Genomic DNA, 24025 nt, shown 5'->3' on the forward strand with positions numbered 1-24025 from the left:
ATCAGTTTAAAGCATTTACTTTTGATGATCTTTTTGACTTTTGGGAAGAGCCTGGAGTCCTGGGTGGCCAGACCTGGTGAACAGGGCAGATGTGGGCACATCATAAGGCTTTCCTAGCCCACCCTTCTTGGCCTTCGCTGGATGGCACGTGACAGCAGCGTACACTAGCTGTCATCATACACAGAGGACTCTCAAAGCTCCATCAGAAAGTGGCAAGAGTGACAGTGTCTGAAGTGACAGGGAGAATTTCAAGGCGGATTAATGGCTGAGTGTACTTTTCTGTAGTAGATTTTTAAAATCTAAACAGTCACTGTGTATTTCAATTACTCTTGTCTTATGGTGGTCCTGTAAGACCACAATAGAGCTGAAAATTTCCTGTCACCTAGTGACATAGCTACACAGAGATCATCATGCAATACATTACTCATACATTTGTGGCAGTGCTGGTGTCAACAAACTTCCTGTACTGCTGGTCATACAAAAGGATGTAGGATAGGGGCCAGGGAGATGGCTCAGTGGAATAAGCGCTTCCCTGGCAAGTGCAAGGACCTGAGTTTAATCCCCGGTTCTGCAAAATAAAGGATGTAGGATCATAACTGCATACAGTACATAATACCTGATAAGGGCAATATGTGACTACTTGTTTATATATTTATAATAATATACTTTTTATCATTATTTAAAGCATAATTCTTACTATTAAAAAGTTTAATAAAGTCAATGTATGTGTTAAGCTGGTAGCAGCCTCACATACCTCATGTCTACAGTTCTCAACTGCATCATTTTGTATTGTGCTTGATTTAATCTATTTTTTGTCACATGGTTCTAGGTGTGATAGGCTATACTGCATGCACACACACACACACACACACACACACACACACACAATCTGTATAGTAGGATTCAGCATCCAGTATTGTGTAAGTACACTCTATGATGCTTACACAAAGACAAAACTTCCCAGCCCAACATTGCTCAGAGCATGCACCTATTGGTAAGAGACACAATACTCTATATACTTAAGACCTATCCCTGCAGATTTCCTAATACAGATAAGACAAGGATAAATTTTTCTTTTCCAAAGCTGAGAACTATGGGTTTTTCCACCACCTTGATATAAACCATACTTTCTTCAGACTACAAATTTGCCTGCTCAAAGAAAAATTACATGCAAAATTCAATGAAATGCTCATGCCAAACACTCAACTTTTCTGAGGCTGACAAAAAGACCCCCGAATTTAAAAGTTCAAAGCAGCATAAGCAACAGGCAACTACCAGACAAGGCGTAGCTGAGGTCTCTGGAGCCATTCAGGTTCATGTTTTCACTCTACTGCTCTCTAGCTATGTGACTTTGGGTGTACTTGTTTTCCATTTCTATGACAAAATACCCAAGGCTGGGTAACTGTTTTTAAAAATGTTATTTAGCTCACAGGTTCAAGGACATAATGCTGGCATCTGCTTGGCTCCAGTGAAAGCCCCACAGTAAATGGGAGCGTCAAAGCAGGCACAGGCACAAAACAGAAAATCACATGGCCAGACATAAAACCAGAGGAGGAGGCAGGGTTGCTCCTTTCATACAAATCCTCTTTTGACAACTAAACAAGAGGTCCCATGAAAATTGCCTTAATCTTTCCAAGGGGAATGCCTCCAATGAGCCAGCTATCGCTTGCTAAGTTCCGCTTCTTCCACTGCTAAGTTTTACCACCTTGCACACCCAGACATGGGAATCAGGCTCTCGACACATGAACCCTGGGGACACAATGCAGTATGCCACAGCACTATGTCTCCTGCTTGTTTCTCAGTTTCCTTAATTGTGAATGGGACTGTTAAAGGGTATCTAAGTCACAGAGTTATAACAAGGAATTAACAGATATATATATATATATATATATATATATAGAGAGAGAGAGAGAGAGAGAGAGAGATTCTTATATTACAAAACAAACCTTGCCCAAAACTCTTATCATATATGTTTCCAGATTCAAATTATTTATGATCATCTTCTGTGATTCTTCCTGCTCATTATCCTCCTCCAAATAAACAAATAAATAAATAAGCTGCTCTTGATAACGGACCTAAACTAAAGAATTTCACGAAATGTATCCACTCTTTTATAGGCTGTAGACCTGACCTGGACCCACCACCAGCCCTGCTGCCAGATCCTACCACTGTTTCCATTTTACTGTGATGCGGTCCACAAATCTGTCCTACTCAAGGAGTTGAAGGGAGTGGCTCCTGCCACCCTATCCTGGGCCCTGCTGGTGTGGTATCACTGGCCCTACCCGAGGTCCTTGATTTTATTCAGCAGCGGCAGTCCAAGAGTTCTCAGCACACAGCAGACTCTCAATGAAGTCTGTGGAACTAAAGACCTTTTGAAATTGGCAAGTGGCAGAGCTAAGGGCTTTGGTCTGGAAGAACAAATACTTTGTTTCCTATATCAGTCTTTCTAAACTACACCTCCACCCTGCGATCTGTTCAGATCCTGGCTGGATGCTTACACAATGCCTAGTCCTGAGAATATGGCAGCAAGAACTCAGAGCTTTGGCTTTATGGAGCTTATTCTATAATATAACTTGGATCAGGCAGGGAAAGAAAAGGCTCAAAGTTTAGAAATAGATGTAGATATGGGAAAATTTTACTTTCTCTTTTCTTTGGGTTATAATGAGCGGACTCTTTAGATATTGTAAATAAACTGTACTGGCACCTATTAAACAGTTTAGAATATGTATTTAAATTCTTGGGGCCGGGGAGATGGCTCAGTAGAATAAGTGCTTGCCTGGCAAGCACAAGGGCCTGAGTTCAATCCTCAGTTCCGCAAAAATAAATAAATAAATAAATTCTCACATTGCTTGTGGGAACATAAGCTGGCATGTTTAGAAAAATGTTTGGTAATATCTGCTAGCATGAGTCAGCAGTTCTCCCCCTGTATAGATACCCAAGAAATTCTGAATTGAGTGCAAATTCAGAAACTTCACAGAAATCCCAATTCACAGTACTCATACAACTCCAAAAGTTGAACTAACTCAACGTTCACTAGGAAAAGACTATGGGAAGTGCTTCCAGGTTGGTGGGCACAAGGAGGTGCCAGGAGGATGGAACGCCGCAAGACGGCACAAGTGCTCCATGCCACCTCAGCCATATCTTGCCCTACACATCACTTCCACTGGGATGTTCCTGACTTGTACCCTCTATGACACACTGCTGGCAGAATTACAGAGAAGTTGAAGGAACAAAAAGCTGCACTATATTCTGCTGATAATGACATGTAAGGGAACAAAAACTACATGAAGTAATATAGACCAAACAAGCCAAAGCACATCTTCATAAACACAGGAAGCCGCAGGCTGAAGTCAAGCAAAGACACTACCCTGTAGGAAGCACTTAGAACAATAATGCAAAGAAACTAGATGGAAATCATTATGCTGAAGATTACAGAAGGAGAAAACATAGACAAAGATGTCCCTTGCTGTCACTACTGAGCCACTGTACTGAGTCCTTATTTTTGAGAGAAACGAATAGAATATTATAGACTATTCACATAATAGAATACACAGAAATGAAAAAAGAGTATACTATTGATAACAGCAATACCAAAAACATGAGAATGTTAACCTAAAAAACACCATATAATTTCTTTCTTCTCTCCAGTACTGGGGATTGAACGCAGGGCCTTCACCCTGAGCTACATCCTCATCTATTTCTTCTTATTTTTTATTCTGAGATGGGGTCTTGCCAAGTTGCCCAGCCTGGGCTTAAACTTGTGATCCTCTTGCCTTCCAGGTGCTGGCATAATAAGCTTACATCGACAGGGTCAGCTCAACCCCATTCCTCTAAGTTCAAAGACAGTCTAAATTAATGTGTAGCAGCAGCAGTCAGAATGGCAATTACTATACGTGACACAGGTGAAGGGGATAAAAAAGCTTTCTACTCTGCTAGGAATGTTCTAGATCTTCCTCTGGAGGGAGTTTTGGATATTGATATAAACAAAAAAAGTTAAATGTGTATCTTAGTGTACATAAATTATACCTTTTTAGGAAGGTTAAACAGGTAAAAATTACCATTATTTAAAATTTCACTGGGCCCAGCCTGAATGCACGCACAACTCTCCCCTTCTCTTGGCTTCCTCTCCCCCTTCCCCTCTCACCTTCCTTCCTAACTCCCTTCCAATGTTTCCACCACGCCTACTCCTGTGCTAAGCAGCACAAACACAGCAGAGGGTCCTCAGCAATAAAGAGGCTGGATGTGGCTGAAGAAAATCCCTCCCCCCATGGTAGTGCTCTTCATTTGGCAACAACAAATCACACACCGCCTTCTGACACCTCATCTGTTCTCATCTTCAACCAGTTGACATTTTTTTATGCTGAGTAAATTTATAGCTGGTCTCAAGTTAAAATATGAGTTCCCTGTTTGCCTGAAACTTTCCTATGGCCTTAAGGGCTTAGCACAGCGTCTAGTGCATAGCAAACACTTAATGATTTCTTGTTTACTTAACCTATTGTGCCACAGGACTTACCTTGGCCTCAGGTGCTCGGGCAATATTCCTTTCTCTAGGTTTTTGGGGGTTTTTTGCCCCTTATGGAACCTGTATACCTGCAAACTCCCTGCAAAGACATGGCATGCCCTATCCTTACATATACTACTATGACTAGCAGAGTGTAGGATGTGCCTCGTTTAATTCCAAGTTTTCTTCCAGTAACGATTTCCTGTTATGATAAGGCTTAAGAAAATGGGAGGGGCGAAGAGAGGAAAGTGAAGAGGTAACAGACAGAATCGTGTCACTGAGGAGAAAATTAGGAACTTTGCTTTGACAGCTTGTAACTCACTGGCAAAAAAACAAACAACACCGCACTGCCTGTCTGGCTTCCCACTCCTGCAGTGCCCCGGGGCCCCACGGATGCCACGAGTCAACATGCCGCACACATCCTCTTAGCCCTCTCCAGGCTCAAGGGTCGCTAATGAGGAAAGATCTGAAAGTGCCAACAGAAGCTGGAGCGCCTATCAACTGCATTGAACACAGCTGCGGGGGTCCTCAGACATCTAAGAGCGAGCTAAGCGAACCAGGAGTTGCTTAAACGTCATAATTTTCTTCTTCCCTTCTGGCTGCATATGGCTGACCTCACAAGCTTCCTGGAGTCACAAGACCAAGAGGAGCTGTGCTCTGACATCGCAGCCTCACCTGCGCCAGACTCCCAGCGCACATTTGTGCTGGCCCGCGGCACCCGGCGGCTGAGTGCCATCTGCTCCCTTGCCTGTGCCACGTCCACCTCACAGACAGAAGAAGCACAGCCCCGTGGGGTCCGAAGCAGGGCAGCTGGCTTAGCAGAGCAGCTTTGCGTGCGGTGCCTTTCCTGATATTCAAAGAGAGCATCTCGACTTCACTTTCTGTCCTCTTTGGAACTGTGTCGGGGACAGTTATCAGAGGTAACACTCCTGGTTGGGAGGTCAATAAGGACCAGTGTGGTCAGTGCTGGCTCAGGAAAATCACAACATACACACAGGGCCATGCTGGTTCACGAAGCACAAGGCAGTCCTCTCAGGGTTGAGACCAGTATCTCAGTCTTGCACCATCCACCTCGGTTTGGTCTGCCCCTGCTTCCAGCTTACGCTCCGTCCACATCACACGACTCTTCCTTTTAATTCTGCCCTTTTCCTCTGCCTGGATCACACTTCTTTTTCTTTTTCTTTTTTTTTTTTTAAGATCTAGTAAATCCCAACTCAGCCCAACTGGCATTTCCTCACAGAAGGATTCTCTGGTCCTGCACGCTGGGCCAGAACTTGATCACAGTCTCAGAGCCTGCATTTTTATTTTAGCACTTTCGCAGTTTGCAATTTGAGATTTCCTTCAGGGACAGAATTTGCCTACCACTCTTATGCTTCTCAAGGCTAATGGTGCTCAATAAACAGCTGTAGAAGGAAGGAGGGAAAATCAAAAGGAGAGGAAGAAAGGGAAGGCAGCAAGGAAAAGCAAAGCTCGATGAGGCAAGGCTTAAGAATGTAGTTCATGCTTCGGTCTTGTCAGATTTAGGCCAGTTGTAAAGGACACTTCCTAGCCCAGCTCCTGTCACTAGGGAAATTCTGGCATCTTCCACGGGCTGGCCTACATGTTCCCATTCAAGCCACTGCTAGAGAGCCAATGATCTCTAACACAGCACCCAGGGACAATTACTAAATACTAGAAATAGAATTTTGTCCTGTGAAAATGTCTGGAACTGTGTCTAGTTATTTTATAGAAATACACACATTTTAAATGAAGACAATTAGCATAAAATTCTAAAAAAATAAAAAAATTATAAAGGTTACCGGGCCATATCAATAGTCTTCTTTGAATTTTTAAAACTCCCTTTGAGGTCTACACCAGTAGTTTCCAGGGTGAGACCGAGGGAACCCTTGGAAATTACATGATCATTGCTAAGCGATGAAAATGAACACACAGAGCAAGTACTGCCTGCAAACTGAACACATTAAAAGGGATCCTCATATTTTAAACAGTTCAAAGCCACGCAGTTCAATTATCACAGGTCCTGCTTCCAATTTACTGATGGACGAGGTCCGTTTATATGGGTCCTTGTCTCAGTTACGCTTCTCTCGCTGCTGGGACAAATAGCTGACACCCAAACTGAAGGAAGCAAAGGTTTATTTAACCCACGGTCAGTAGAGGTTTCAGTCCATACTCAGCTGGCTCCATGGCAGAGTGGCACATGGCAGAGAGCAACTGTTCATGGTGGCAGCAAAGAGCAGACGGCAAAGGAGGAGCAGCAGCAACAATGGCTACAGACAGCAAGTCAGTCTCCCTTAGGTTGCATTCAGGCTATCTGCCCCAGGATGGGTGTAGTGCTCACACCCATAATCCCAGTGGATCATGAGTTAATCACAAACTCTAGAAGTCCGTCCCATGACTGCATGTCCCCCCTTTGGGAGGACAAGTAGACACAAACCATAACAATCCTCACCACTCAGTCTGAGCCAAAATTGTTTCCAAGCTCACTAGGAAACTCATGGGACATACAAGGTACTATGATGCCTATGCTAGGGCACACTTATAAGAAAAAGATGCTTCAAGTCAAGCAATTTCAGGGGACTTGCTTCACTTTTTTCCTAAGTAGATGAGTTCTACATTTCCATGGTTTGATGCTTTACAGCATTGAAAACTGTAAGTGACAGATCTCAGTGGACATAGCAAGTGGCAGCGCTGTGGAAGCTGGGGTGGAGATGCACATCTTGACCCCAGTGCAGGTCATAATGAAGTGAGACCCAAACTGCACAGCTTATGTCAACTTCGTTGGAAACTGGGTATCAGGTGACTACAAGTGCTGACTGAGCAGGCAAAAACAGAACTGGTCTTAAGGATCCTGGGGCCAATTACAGTTAAAATCATTTTAGAAAATACCAAGGACGTCTGTCACACACATGTGTACAAACACACAGAGATGTACACAGCTGAGCACCTCTGCAAGCCTGTAGGCTTTGCAGTCAAGGAATGAAAGACAAGATTCTGCAGCCAGGGGCTCCCGTGTTCTCGAGCACAGGTTCACCATCAGAGAAAGGAATGATCACTGACTGGGAATTAGCAGTCTGGGTTTCCCACCGCTGTGCTGCTTCACAGTGTGTCACTCTGTCCCAGCCACTTAAGTTTCTCCTGAGACTTCATCTCTTTATAAACCAAGGATGCTAGACTGCTAGGTGAGTACAACATTCTCTCCAGCGCTGCAGTCTACTCTGCGTATGTCCTTTTGCCCAAGGTCATAGCAACAGTTTATTTTTGGAGAAATCTGTCATGGAACTAATTCTCATTTTAGAGTAGATATGGTCTGGATTATTAAAAATGTTTTACAAAATACAATCTTATTCTTTTCATCTATTTTCATTATAAGTTTAAACCTACAGGATTAGAAGATTTTGCCTAGAGCTATTGATAAGGATTACTGAAGTTTTAGGGCCTAGGTGTTGAGTAGTACATGCAATGAAGATAAATGTTCCCCAACTCTTCACTTTCAATCCTATTTGATTCTTTGCTTTCCTATCCCCAAATTAATAATTACAACTAAGTGTTAACTGAAGTGAGGAAAGACTGTTCTATACTAATGCCTTCTAATTTTCACACTAAACGAAAGCCAACAGGATAGTGAACATGGTTGCATATGGCCTAACATTAGGCCTTTAAACAATGAGAGGTTTAAAAACAACCATTCTCATTTCTCTCTTTCACTGTAAATCCACAGGATCCCTGAGTCCCAAGCGGGGAGGGTGCTAAGCTATTTTCTACTGAAATATCAAAAGGAATTCACTCTTGTCACATTCCGCCTCTCGGTGACATCTACTTCAAAATATTAACATTTCCTTCTTAGCAATGAATAATAAGTTAAATAAACACAATGAAACTTTAGGTATTATTTATTTTAATTCATAAAATTCTTGAAGGTAGAATCTGAATCTTCATAGCAAAATAATGTTTTATTAACATTTTTGATACCATCTTAAAAATCTGGTAATTCTGCATTTTTTTCCCATCAAAAACAGTCTGTTTCATAACAGGTACGAAAAATGCAACATTCAAAACAAATGAGTCTATTTAATAAACTTACTTTATGGTCTGTAGAACTATGCTTGAAAAGTTACATGCTTTTAATACTGGCATTTTTAAGCTGAGTTTTTTAAGCAGTATTTTTTTTAACTCACTGTTGCAGTTAATCCTAAATTCCCTATATAGTAAGTAATTCAGGTTTGCATTCTCAAATTAGAACACACACATATAAATATTCTGCTTCACATGTCAACTGCATGCGGGAAACAACCATCTTATTCCATTTAATATAAAATACAAATCAAAGTGGCTTATATTCCTTCTCATTAAAAAATTACAATAACAGCAACATTAAAATTTGAGACCAGGAGAACCCAAGATGAGATAGTTTTCCTGATTAGAAAGGAAACCAGGACCTCAGTGGGCATGAAAGACTTGTAAGATAATTTTATCTTGTGTTCACAGACTGAATATCTCGTTTCTAGAGTTGAAATCCTTTCTCTAAGAAAAGGTTCAAAGTGAGAAAACAGCTGAAGGAAGGTCAACCGATGCTGAAATTTGTTCAGTTTCAAATTCTCCATGTGAACTGCTGCAATCTGTTTTCCATCTCTTCACTTCACATAAATCACTTCACATCGAGGCCTCTGGCCATCTCCACACTGTGAAAGCTTGTGACTGATATTTGAGTTTCACCCTCCTGAACCCTTTTTCTACCCAGACATGTTCAAACATAGGTTTTGTAAAAGGGAAAAGGACTAGGTAGAAAAAACAGATCAGATAAAATTTCAAGGTCCTTTTACAGTTATATTTTCTATGATTTTATAATTCTACCCTTAGTCCCTTGAGCCTTACAGTCCTTGGTTAGTTACCTTCTACTTTTCTAACCTAATTTTTCATGAGTTCTCTTACATGTTTTTCCCTCTCTTTTAATGAATCATAACATTCATGAAGGATGAGGTGTAATACTTAGGTGTACAGGGTGATGTTTTACAAATGCATATAACTATGTAACTAGCACAAGATCAAAGTATAAAACATTAGCCTCCCAATCAGCTATTACTTAAAGAACCAGCATTTTGATTTCTAACAGCAAAAGTTAGTTCTGCTCGTTTAAAAACTTCATCAAAGATAAGCATCAATCTTTAAAATGAAGTCCGCTGAGAAATGAAGAAATGTATTGGTTTTATTAGGAACAAAGATTTGGGACATGGAGAAAAAAAGGTAAAGACAGGAAGTCAGTGAGTTTAAGTTTTGAAAAATCTTTTGTAGGGGATGGGGAGATAGCTCAGTAGAATAAGCGCTTCCCGGCAAGTTGCAAGGGCCTGAGTTCAATCCCCGGTTCCAGCAAAAAAAAAAAATCTTTTGTAATCTTCAATTAGAATTAGAAATATCAACAACAACAACAAAAAAGAATTAGAAATATCAGCATGAAATAATGAAGATTTTTACTTAAAGTAACTTGATCCTCTCAATAAACCTTAAAATAATAACTAAACAAGGGGTAACTACTACCCCTGATGCCCAGATTATATTTTGAAAGGTGATTTTCATAAAAAAGAACCACATACCCTTCAATAAATGCCCAATTCCAGACCTATGAATAAAAAGTCCAATGGGAACATCCTTGTCTATCAAACATTATTTGGACCAGAACAGGAAGACAGGAGCTTGAAAGCCACGATAGTCCTGTAGCCCTAAATGGGACAATGTAATCAAAAAGAATAATGGCTGATAGATTTAAATCCATAAGTTTGTGATGATCTCCTTTTAAAACAAAAAAAATCACTGGTCAACTTTGGAGGAAGCAATTTTGAAACTGATAAAAGGAAATAAGCATTTATCCAGTTTTCCAGGAAATTGAGACTTTAATGCACAACAGTTACTCACTGTAGAAACATCACAACTAAGAACTGAAGACAAATGCTACAACCGGAAGATCAGCACTTTGTATTTCCTAACAACTGAAGGGGATTCCGGCAATGAGCCTCAATGACTGTCCTGATCACCAGAAGCGGGTTGTATTCTGCACAAGTTTCAAATGAGAAACAGATCACCCAGTACTGACTCACTCTGAATCCAAACAGCAAAGGAAACACAGTAAAAGTGAATTCTACCTCTTGGGTTCTCGTTTTTTCCCATTAGTTAAAGAGCTATAAGAAACTCACTAAGATCAATGTATAAACTTTCTTCAGGGAAAAGGAAGTACTGCCTGTCAAGTGGGCCCGAGACATCTATAAATTAGCTCATCCTTGGGTTCACTGCTTTGCTTACGAGCAATTCCTGTCTAAACTCTTAAATATTTCTTCCCTAAGAGCTGAAAGTAAAGATAATTCTGCCTTTTCCAACCTGAAATAGAGATAATTGAGTTAAAGAATTCAAACAAAATTCCCCACTGAGAAAAAACACATATGGATCTAATTCTACTGTTGAGTCTTCACTGGTTTCTTTTAAATGAAATGAAATTAAATTAAATGTAAGCTCTGAGTACAGTAATTTAACTACTATTTTGATCATTTCTTGTCTACTTCATTAGTAAAAACAAACCATGAAGTAATCTCATTAAAAATGAGGAGACAGGTAAATGGCTTTCTGAATCTCACAACTATCAGTTCTTGACCTTAAAAAATCAGCACAATCTCCAAAGGAATTTGATCAAGGCAATTCCAAAAAACACACAGGCAGGACATTACAGGAAATCAGCAGGGGCTGAGAGCCAATGACACCTCCTCTGCAAGCCAATGACTGAGCGCGCTGCAGGAGAACCATTTCCATGGTGCAGCATCCCCTCTACAGGAACCTTCCAAGCAAAGTCAGCTGTGACTGGACAGAACAATGGATTCTTCCCCAGCAAAACTGCCAATTTCTCTCTGTTGACTCAAGAAATGATGACACGAAGCTCTTCTCCATCCATCCAGAAGTCATCTTTGTAACTATGAGATGGGAAGGATACAGCTTCAAGTGTCACGAACAGCACTGAACTCTGGCACCTAAGAGCAGAACTTTAAAGCCAGGATGCTGGGCAGAAGAAACAAGACACAAACAGGCTAGGCACTGTGGGACTGCAGTCACATGCAGTTCATGAACAGGCAAAGTAATCTCAGGTGAAAAACAAATCAGAACAGCACTTGCCTAGATAGCGTGGGCAGCTGAGAAAGGGCAGGGGGGACTCTCTTGAGGAGATAGAACTACCAAGACAGGGCTCAGATTCCACAGATATATCCATTTGCTATCACTGTACAGCCAAGATGAAGATGTTTTAGTGTATGTGAACTCTGCTTTACGAACTATTTTTAAACCATCAACACTATCATCGTGTGCAGTGAGAGTTGGTGAATGTACAGGCGACACAAGGATGGCAGGACATCGATAATTGCAGCAGGGAAGTGATGGGTAACTGAAGTTCACTTACTAATGCCTGAAATTTTCCACAATCAAAGGTCTTTTTGAAAAGACTAAAAATTGTAGTCCTTCTTGTAAGCTTAGTTACAGTCCTCTAGACAAATCACCACCTTTCCGAACCTCATTTTATTCCTCTACAAACCAGAGGTAACAATTTTGGCACATCTTACTCCAAATAACATTGAGTTGTTACTAAATATCAAATGAGGAAAAGTATGTACATGTAATTTCTAAACCATGAGGCAATATATACACAGAAAATCCACAACAGTGAAAACCTGTGTTTACTCACAGCCATAGTCTACGTTTGAAGAGATCCTTAATATATTTTCTTCAGGCACACAGTATATATTCATTTTACAATAATTCCTGCTTGAACACATAGTTAAAAAAAGATGATAGGCCAGAAGTATGGCTAACACAAATGTTATTTATTTTTTATTACAAAAGATTATATCATCCATCTTTCATAATTTCCTAATAATGAAAAATTTAGGCCTTAAAAATATGTGATTCTTGAGCTTCCACCAGCTTGATCAAGAGAAGATACCTAGAAGCACATTCTAGCAAGAAGCTGATTTAGGACATCAACTGTTCTGGATAATTTGTATATTCATAATTGAGAATCAACTATCATAAAATCCACTGAAGCTTGATCAGCCAAAATTATGTTTATTAGTTTATATAAAATTGCATTATGAACAACAGACATTAAATTCTTAATGGGATTCGATGAGGCATAGAAATTAGACAGCTAGACAGTCGGCCCTCCAACTTTAAGGCATGTATATCCTCAACTGAAGGGAGCCAGCTAAGTGCATATGCAGAGTATCATTTTATTTTTTCACTTGTGTGTTAGGCTAACTTAGACACAACTATCACAAAATACAATCACACATACACACAATTATGTAGGTGTCCTCTGCTCGAATCCCAGTGAGTCAGGGGAAAAGCAAACAAATAGCTTGGCCTGATGTGCTATTGTTGGGCCGAATTTCAAAATGAGTAAGCACATCAGAGCAAGGTTTTCAGTAAGGACATTCTAGCTTGAAATTATATTTACAAGAATATTATTTGGATAAATAAATCCTTTTACATTGAGGTCATCTTCAAGTAATAGATGTGCGTACCAAATGCCTCCTTGCAATGCTCCAAAATGTTTAACATCCAGTTCTGGAGAGCCAGCTCTGCTGAGAAATGACCTCACGCTGCCTCAGATGCTCCCCATCCACTATTATCCATATGACTTCCTTAAGAAGCGTCAGTTCAGGCCAACTGCTGAGTTTTAGGAGATGCCTGAGGAAGACCATATGAGCCACTATTTGTGAAATAGCTAAACAAAAATATGTTCTAAACTGCCCACTTCTTGCTCCTTTGCTAAGGTAGAGGAAATTACACAACACCAGAGCAAAAGGGTTGGTCACTTTCAGATAAACCAAGGCATTAAATCCCCCATTCCATTTATCACACTGACAAGAAGTGCTAGGATGTTCTGCTACTTTCTCTAAACATTAACTCTCTGTTTCCTCCAACCCACCACAGAGTTCTATAGCTTTCCTGCATCACAGAGGAAAGCTTTCCCTGCTAGACAATGAAGCACATTACTGTCCAAGCGTCCCTCTGAATCAACAGAAGAGATGCCCAAGAGGACCTGAGCCTCTCAACTCATTTACCCTCTCCTGTAGCCGAGAAACTGGAGACCTCAAGGTCACACCATGGATGACGCAAACACCAAGACTTGAATGAATTCCAAGGATGTTGGATCAAATCATTTTTTCCCAAGGTTATTTTAATCTCCAAAGTGATACCATTTAGAAAGAAGCATTGGAAAGGGAGGAGAAGAGAGGAACTGAGAACTGAGTTAGAGCTGGAATGGAAGCTCTATGGGATCTTGGAGGGAACCATTCCTCCACCATTCCCCTCCCCAATCACATCCACTTTGTTCCCAACATTTCGTTAAGCCCAGGCCCCAGCATCACATTGTGATATGAAAGAAATCTGGTGGGAGGATGAGTAAGTGACAGAAACTGAAAACAGCCTCTGAATTGCTCAACACTGAGCCAACAGAGCAATCCTTTTGGAAGGCTCAGCCTACAGAAGGCAATGGTGTCAACTCCAGAGAACCACTGTATCTCCTTGAGAAGTTCTACTCCAAGGAACACCAGATAGTGAACATCATAGAGCAGCAGGTCCCAGAGCTTTGCACAGTTACTTGGGGGGCACTGCTTTAATACTAATATCTGGGGCAACCCACTGGATCCCCTTCTTTCTCCAATAAATATATTCTGCGCTTAACCTCCCTTGTTCCTAAAATTCATTCTTCAATTTTAGAGAGCATGAACTCATACCAGACATCTAGCAGGTTGGGACTTTTTCTCTCCCATATCACCACAATAAAAAAAAAATGGAATGCAGGTATCCCTATAAAAAATACTAATAATACTCTCTGGTATTTTTAATAACAAATTCACCTGACAAGTACTAGAATTTGAAAACTTGTATATTCTACTAGCCAACACTGATTATTTCTTTCCCAATTTTCATTCTGTGTGCCCCCAAAAGGGCTACCAAATAAAATATGAAACCATCAGTTAAATTTGAATATCTAGTAACTAAGAATTCACTTTCAAGTATAAGCAGGTCTCCTATGTAGCACTTCATACTAACCATTCATGCTAAAAAAATTATTCCTTTTGTATCTGCAAAGGATAAATAAAATCAATAGGCACTATGTTTATGCTTTTATAATGGAGCAATAGAGAATGAGCGATGCTATTAATGAGACAACCTCTAATTCTCCAATTGTGAAATGGAAACAGTTGAGCCAGATCTAAAATTAAACCACTAAATTATGAGTAGACATTTCCCTGCGTCATATTCAAGCATCCATATCTCCTGGAAGAGGCTTTCTCACAGATAAATTCAGTTTGTCATCAATTCCCTTCTCTTCCAAAAGCGGCACCCAAAGCCCATCTTCTCACAACTCATCAATGGTGAGAACTTCTCTCGTGTAGTAGTTTGGATCTTTGCCACCTCTGTAGATTCTGCCCCATCCACTCCATCAGAAATGTCCAGAAGCTGGAAAGAAACCAGCGTCCCTCACGCTGATATCGGCATCAGGGCAACATGTGGTGATCCCTGGGGCACTGCCTGCCAAAAGGTCATTCATTTTAGCAGAAAAGATAATTGTAAGAGGTGGTTGTAGATAAAGGATCATTAAGTCAGAAGAAAAGAATAGCAGACATCTAATTCATGCTGACCAAACATAGCCCAGAAGTATGAGCAATAATTCTAAGGAATGTGGTAGGATTTACATCTCCCGGCCTATCTAAATTTGATTCTACTCAAGTGACCTCAAGTAACTCAATTTTGTTCTCTGTGATACAGACAACATCTAATGTAATTGCACGGTGTGAAAGCACAAACTCTCTCTCTAAAGTCTTGGTTTAGGACTGGTCATATGTTAAGAAAAGTCCCATCCTCCCTTGTTCCCCCCTCTCCTGTTTCTTTTCCATCTTTCCACCTTCCCTTCCTCCTTTCCTCCTTCCTTCCCTTCTTCCTTCCTTCCTTCCTGTCCTCCTTTTTGGTTTTGTTTTAACCTAACGACCTTCAAGTATATTAATGATGTCAGTAAACTATAGCCCAGCAGACAAATTTAGCTCTCTGCTTATTTTGTTATAAAAGCTGCGCTGGCATACAACACGTCCATTTCTTCATATGTGGTCTGTGGCTGCTTTTGCGCTATAATGGCGGGAGGACTAGCTGGCAAGAGAAAACAAGACCTGTGAAACCTCAACTATTTACAATCTGGCTCTTACAGAGACAATCTGCCAATCCTTGCTGTAAAGTACTAATAACATTTTTTAAAAGGAGAGATAAAGCGGTAACACTCAGTGCTTGACTCCTTTTTGGCAGCAATTTGTCAAAGAAAATGGTGATTTCAACTTATGAAGTAGCAAGTTGCCAGCCACATGCTCTCCAAGTGACCAGGAGCATTTTTGGTGCAGTGGCTCCTATCTCCATGTGCAGTCTGAAAAGAACATGGTGGCCCTTTGCACTTGGCTATTCCAAAGTACCCAAAGAATAAATACATATGTGTGGGAATATGATAAAGCACATTGCTTTCTGCTTGGAATCTAGTATTTCAAAAGGCAAAATCACAATGACAAGCACACATCCTTGTTTGCTGCCATGATTACCTGGCAGAGAGAATGCACAAAACAGCAGTAAGGAAATCATCTGCCCTTGGCAACGGTGCCTACTGCGGAGCTGTTACTGGAAGTTTGGATTTAAGTCATTGTGGCTCTTGGGCAGCTTCTCTGCTTTAGGCAAGAGGAACATGTGATAAGAAAGAACAGCAGCCTTCAAAACTAAAGTTATGGTGAGCCCGAAGATAGCCAACACAGGTGTCCTGGAGAGAGGTCAGATGGTCACAAGGATATAGCGCAGCTTTGCAGAGGCTCTTGGGGAGCACTGCCTCCCGGACAGTTGTCAAGCATGAAGCTTCCCTTGCCAGCTCCTTTCCATTCTCATGGAACATCCTTGCAAACAGAAATGGCACACTCACAGTTAATGGGGTTTTCCACGACAGAAAATGAAACACAGATATTCCTCTGGCTGAAAGGAGCAGTAAGAAAAAAAAAAAGAAAGAAAATACCATAGTAACTGTTGCTAAGTTTGACTTTACAAAACCAACAAAGTAATGGCTTACCAAATACAGACTTTACAAATTAGGTCTAATTCAATCCATTCTCCCCTATCAGGGATCACAACAGGCTTTCCCACAGAGACAGAGCAGAGCTCTGGCTCCCTCTGCCCTCCCTCAGAGCTCCCAGAATGCACTACTGTCTGTTCCTGAGTGCCTTCTCACCCCCTGCTGGGCTTCAGGTGCCTGGGAATCTTAGGTTTCTGCCAGACAAGCATGGAGAATTAGAAAGGAGAAGCTCATCTCGCACCCAGTCACAAGCTGAGCGCAATATACTACTCTCTTTTCAAGTATTTGCTCCATGTTTACCAAGCGCTTACAGTTTAAGTTCAAGGATGAACACAACAGATGTGGCCTGGCCTTCTGAGGCCACTGCAGCCTAGAGGAGGCAGGTGCCAGGCTGACAATCCCACCAGGAGTCCACAGTCACAAATGATGCTTAGTGCTGCAAAGGGGACGAGTAGGAATCTGAGAACAGGAAGGGCCAGTGTGGCCTTGTCTGGAAAGAGCAAGGAGCATGAGCCCCGTGAACATGCAGGGTCCTGTCACAGCAGAGGAGGGCTTACTAAGGGCACTCTGAGTAAAGAGAAAGTCACCAGCAGGCTTTGAACACCAGAGTGAGAAATGAGATCTGTATTTTAAAAAGACAATTATCCAAGACATACTGAGGTAGAGGAAATGCTAGCAAAGGAGAGAGAAGAAGGTAGAAAGGATGTCTCCCAATTTCCTAGAGCTCCTAAGTAAACCGTCTATCATTTAGCATGAAAGGAAATGCTAAGGAAGATGCTATAGAACGAGGCATCCGAATTCAGTATGGAACCCATAGCTCATAGCTGTTAAGGGCACAGTCAGATTTACTAGCTTCTCAGGAAGTATCCGGGCATTTGTTTTCATCATCTGTAAAAATGGAAATTATGGTAGAACCTTCACGGGTGTCATGATAAAGCAATGTATGCAAAATAGGTAGCCTGATCCCTACCACACAGTAACCTCAACAAAATATTATCAGCTATCATTATCATTATTATTATTATTATTATTATTATGTGTGTGTGTGTGTGTGTGTGTGTGTGTGTGCGCTTTATCTGGGATCAAACTCAGGACCTTGCGCTTGCCAGGCAGGAGCTTATACCATGGAGTTATATCACTGACACTTATTATTATTTTATGTATGAAATGTCAAGTGTTTATTACTGACCTTAGTGTAGGTGATCGGTAGGCAGTGAGTTAACCTGGCCCTGGACCTCAGAACCCTCTCCTGCTGGAGGCAGAACCCTGACAAGCATTCTGGATTTAAACACCTTGATAGGAAATTCTGGTTAAAACATCCAGTTAGGGATTTTATGGCAAAAGTTAACTTCAAATGGGCCGAAGGGTCAGGGTCGAGATGTGGACCGCATACAGACAGGAACCAAAGCCTGGGAAATAGAAGAATTGGATGCAGAACTCAGTGAGCCCTGAAGGAAAAATCTGAGTGGATCAAGCAACAAGCCTACCTTCTCTACAGGGAGCTCCTCAAGTTCAAGCACAGAACACAGATGAAAAGGAGAAGGAAAGTAGAAAGATTTAAATGATTTACAGACATTTTGTTCTATTTTTTCCTTGTTAAATTTTTACTGCCTGTAGTTTTGGGAATTAAATCCAGGGCGAGGCCAACTTCACAATATATTAAACTTTCTCCTCTGAAGCTACATCTATATCTGTGCATGTAGACACATGTACACACACACACACACACACACACACACACACACACACAATATCTTCCTGTATCCTGATACTTACTATCACAGCAATCTTGGCCAAGTTACTGAGCCTTCCTGAGTCTTTGTTTTCTCACCTGCACATAGGGAGACCACAACTTTCCTTGTAGGGGCTTTTGGGTATGAAACACAAGGGCCACTTCATGGATCCAACATGTTGTGTACATTTTCCCCAAAAGACCACAGACTCAACTAGAGGGAAGATGTCATCAGGAGAACCATGCCACTTAGCATTATTAGGGACAGAGGACACCACACACTTTGATCACCCATAAGTGAAGTAAGCCGTAACTTCCAATAGTGCTGCTGCTGCTGCTGCTGCTGCAAATCCAAGGGTATGAAGAGTGGGGAACATGCACAGGGAGGGGACACACAGCATGGACTAAACAGCCTCTAAAGAGATAAAGTACTGTGCTAGGTACTTTATTATAGGCAAACGCAAGTCTGAGATCTGGCAGTTCTCAGCACCAGCTGTAGCCTGGGAAGGGCTTGAAGGTATGACAGAGAGAAAGGGCCTTGGAAAAGTGTTATCTCTGGAAAAGAATACAAGGCATGGCACCTGGCAGGGAACAGGAAGGAAGAACTTAAGGACACTGCACCGAGGAAAGACAAACAAGATGCGTCAGACTCTCGCCATCTGCCACCACCACCACCACCGCTACCGCCGCCGCCACCACCACCACCACCGTCGCCGCCGCCACCACTACCACCAACACCACTGCTACCAGCTATGAAAGAAATTAAGTCTCTTTATGCTGCCAGAAAGAGTGTGAGCTGTTAAACCAAAAAACAACCCCACAAAATGCTTAAAGTTAAAGGAAAAAAAAAATCATAGAACAAACCTAGCAAATGTTGACAGTTATCACCATCCAAAAATCCATGAAGTGGAAGAAAATCATAACCTAACACTCAAAACTGAATACCTCCATACAAACTTGAGAGAATTTTACAAAGAAAATAATGCCCAGAATCAGAAATAAAAAACTTACAGAGACAATGAAGTTACACATATAATGAATAATTGAATACAATGAAGAAAATAGTGAAAAAGAAAAAACATCTTAAGAACTGAACAGAACATTATCAAGTGTCCAAGAGAAAACAGGTCTGAGGGGGCCAGCCAAATAGCTCAGTGGATTAAAGTACCTGCAAGCAGGCGCAACGGGGGTTGATTCCCAGGCCTGCCATGCCAGGCACCGCCCCCCCAGCATGCTGAGACAGCAATTGAGACTGGGCGTGGTGGCATGTGCCTGTTAATCCCAGCTCTTAGGAAGATGTAAACAGGAGGATCACTACACATCTGATCCAGTAGTGAGACCCTGAACACCCTGTAGACCCTTCCCTAAAATACAAAACAAATAAAGAAAGAAAATAGGTCTGAGAAACTGAATAAAGGACCCAGAAGAAAATGAGGGAAACAGTAAATGGTGTAGGGGTGGTGGGGTCCGGGAATGGTGAGGAGCTCAATACCCAAGTGCACAGTGGCTGCACCACAGGGACTGTACAGCTAGAGGAGGCAAAGCAGATTCATCCACTCAACAAATTTTTTAAAAATTTATTAATGTACATTCTGTTATACAGAATGATGAATTTCATTTTGCATACTGGCACACGGACATAACTCGTTCTGTTGTTCTCACCCGTGACTCCCTGCCCTCCTCTCAGTCGTCTCTCCCCCATCCCTCCCCTTATCTCTAACAGTCTTTCTTCTGCTTGCTTGTCCAGAAATATTTTTGAATGTCTGCTGAACGCAGGCCACAGGAGCCAATGTCTGGGAAGGGAAGCAGCTTACTTCCTGTAAGAGAGCTGGGGCAGGGGCAAGGACCTTTAATTATCAAAGTAAACGAGGAGGAAAGTAACTACTGAAGTGGAATGGAACCCGAAGCGAAGGTGATTAGGAGGCCACAATAAATGATTCTACAAAAAACGCATCAAGGTCACCTGAGACTTCAGGTGCAGCCCCCAATGCTTTGCGTTGGGAAAATGGAGAAGAATTCCTCTAATGGAGAGAGTTTCAGCTTTATTTTTGGCAGGGCGTGACACACCAAAGAGTCACCTCAGGAGAAATCAGGAGCTGGACACCCAGGGAGTGGTCATCTTTTTGATGACAGTAGTAAAAAGGACCCAGGAAATTGTCATCTTGGGGCTACTAAAGCCTCAAGAAAAAATCAGATTTACCCAAGTTACAACACTTTCTCACTCCTAAGCTGGTTTTTCTTCCAGGTTCCTTGCTCCTGAGTCCTGAGTCTTAAAGATACGCTAAGTTCGTAACATGGGCCTGTGTTTTGCCTCCAACACCATTAATCCATGAATTCTACAGACTTCCATCCTCAAGGAAGCAAGGTTAATAACTGGGTGCCAGATTTTGAAATTTTAAACACATGCAAATAGTTTGCATTTTAACCTAGTCTAAAAAGTCAGTTTTTGCTTTAGGCCACCAACGGGGAATGTGACAGAAATGAGGTAAACAATAAATAAAATTCAAAAGACAAACGTCCTAGATTGTCTGTCTCCAGGACACCCCAAGGCCACCCCAAGGCCAAATAAATACCCCTAGCGCCAGACCGCAGTACACCCCATCCCTTGGGCATTGCACTTTCTTAAGTGTTTGATTCTGCCTAATGATCTGCCTGCACCTGTCACTGACACAGCATGAAATGCTTTCTCCATGAGAAGCATCAAGAACCTAGCCAGCACAAGCTGAGGTCCCCACCTTCTCTTCAGGGGGAACTCCTCAGGCCTCATCCAGTACCCAGTAGCCATTGGACTTGAGGCAATGGCCTGCAGGAAGTCTGTCCCATGCTGGGCCAGAGGGCAACTCTGGGAGCTTATTCACAGGGTAAGAGGGGATGAAAAGCATGTGCAACTGCAAGACAGAAGGTGACAGAAGTCACAGGACAAACTCAGGAAATGGTGACAGGGCCACAGAAGCAGGGACTGCATGGAGACCGCAGAGGAAGAGCACAAAAATGGGTGCCCAGATTCCACCAGGTCAGACTTTGGGGTCTTTTCCAGAATGATATGAGCAGAGGTTATACATAGGACGGCAACAGGCCAACATCCCAGCCACGCAGAAATGTACAGTGTGCATAAGAGATTTAGGGCTGGGGTCTTAAGAGTTCAGGACGTGGCTTTGCATGCCAGTCCTGCACTTACCAGCTATGCACCTCGGAGGACCTCACTGCTCCTGTGACGCTCTGCCAGTCCTCTTCCTCCCCACCAGTTCCATAGAGCTGTTGTGAGGACCAAATGACACAGAATGTGCACAGGTGCTTTAAAGACAGCGGTGCTGCACATAAAATACAGATTGGTGCCTAATTGGTCTATGAGGACAGCACTAGTTTCCCACTACGTGTAGCATTTGTTTAATCCATGGTGCATTACCCAGGTCTCATGCAGCATTTTGCACCCAGATGTTTAAACAGACACAGACTGGAGACAAGGACCAGCCTCCGCTTCATGCAGGGCATACAGCTGCACCGTTTGCTGTGTCCCACACCAGCACGTGATAAAAGCAGCACATGGGGGAGGCTGCCAGCCTGAAATATTAGCAAGACTCCCAGCAAACAACAGAGTTCAACTCCACGTGTTTAGTAGCAGAACTTTCAAATTAGCAGAAATGCAATTATGAAAAGGTTGCCATGTGTTACAGTCTATACATACATTATTTTTTTAATTAAGAAGAAAACAGTAAGAAATCATGCTGTAAGAGCACTCAGCTACTCAGTCTAAAGAGAGGCACCCAGAGCAAAATCAACCAGCACATCCTGAGTAAGCCGGGAGGCCAGCACACATTCCCTGCCACTGTCCTCACATCGTAGGAATCCACAGCACGAGAGAGCCGCAGTCATCAGGGTGGGTGCTGTCAGTCATCAAAGAAGGGGCTGGTGCAGTCACTCCCACTTTTTCCCTGATAGGAAGCAAACTTAGGAAAACCACATCTTAATGTGGCTGCTGTAGTCTCACCCACCACTCAATCAAAATCATTTTATTAAAGAAAATAACAGCATCCGTAACTTAGCACACTGTTGAAGAAAAAGACACGTGGAGAAAATACATCTTTTTCACTATGAAAGCAGATTACTTTTGCTATTCTACATGGTACGGTAGGGCTCATACATTTTAAGCAACCTAGATATTTTTCTTTTAACATTTGAGGTAAGTCTCAGCAGAAATTTAAAATTAAATGTTTAAAAAAGTGTCAAGAACTATAAAATAAGCAAAAGTGATACTGTCCCTTTCAACGGCAAATACTAGGATCTTAGGTACCAGATGAAACTGTAAAAGCAAGTGTACTGGTTCCGCCAAAGGAAAAAAAAAAAAAAAAGGTAAGTGTACAAGGAACACTTATCTCATGCCTTGTGGTCAAGAAAGCCACTGACTATCTTTAGCTATAATCAAGGAGAAAAACAGAGCCAGCAAGATAGCTCAGTGCAGGGACCGAGGTTCGATCCCCATACCACATGCCCTGCCGGCCCCACCCCCAGATGCGCTGAGCCTGCCAGTGAGAAGGGTGTAGTGGCGCATGCCTGCGATCCCATCACTGAGGAGGCTGAAAACAGGAAGATCACTACAAGTCCAAACTGCATAGTGAGACCCTGTATAAAATACATAAAAAACAAACCAAATACAAAGAGAAAGAAAACAAACAGTAGGAATCTGATATTATTGTCTTTAACCTTTTATTTTATTGGATTTTTGAGGTCAGATCTTGCTGTCTGTTCAGGAGGGACATGAACTCACTATGTAATCCAGAATGACCTTGAACACACCATGATCTTCCTGCCTCATCCTCCTGAGTACTGAGATTATAGGTGTGTGCCATCATATCCAGCTGCCGCATTCATTTATTCATTCATGGATTGGGCCCCTTAATATGTACCAGATCCAAAGCTGGAAACTGGGCCTGTGGTGTTAAACCAAGCAGAACACTTGTTCTTGGCCTCATGGACTTACAGTTTAATGGGAAAGTCAGATTAAAAACTAAACAGCTATGCAGTGATTACAAATATCAAATGTCAGAGAGAATAGAGCACAGTAAAAGAGGAACCTAATTTAAGACTGGGACTAGAGGGTTTCTCAGGGGAAGCAGGTAAGCTAAGAGCAAGTTGGAGCAGGAGCAGATCTGAGCAGTGTCTAAGGGGATGGAGGGCATGGAACGAGGTGGTGCTGGAGTTGGGAGCAGGAGCCATCACTGGAGGATGGGTGTGATTTCTGTTTCCTAAGTGAAGTGGGCACAGATGAAAGGCTTTAAACAGAGCAGAGAAAGATCAGGTTTGCGTTTTGAAAAAAATGGCAGAGGACAAGAAATGGGAAGGCCACGGTGCTGCATACGGGAGAAGAGGGTGCACTGGGGGTGTCTGCAAGAGGCTACAAGCAGGACGGATGCACGTGTGCAATGGAGCACAGTGCAGGAGGCATCAAAGATGACCTGGGGTTCCAGTTGGAGCCACAGAGAGGGTGGAGAGGCCTCATCAAGCACAGGGACACTGGGGGCAGCAGGGGAGAAAAGATTAATTTTGAAAGAAAAGTTGAAGAAGTTAAAGAGGCCTTTGAGACCTTCAGGTGGCAATGTCCGCTGAGTGGTAGGAGCAAGGGCAAGCCTGTGCCACTTCCCTTCTAGGACCCAGTGAGGTA

The sequence above is a fragment of the Octodon degus genome, unplaced genomic scaffold, assembly GCF_000260255.1.
Source record: "Octodon degus isolate 3935 unplaced genomic scaffold, OctDeg1.0 scaffold00065, whole genome shotgun sequence".
Lineage (NCBI taxonomy): Eukaryota > Metazoa > Chordata > Mammalia > Rodentia > Octodontidae > Octodon > Octodon degus.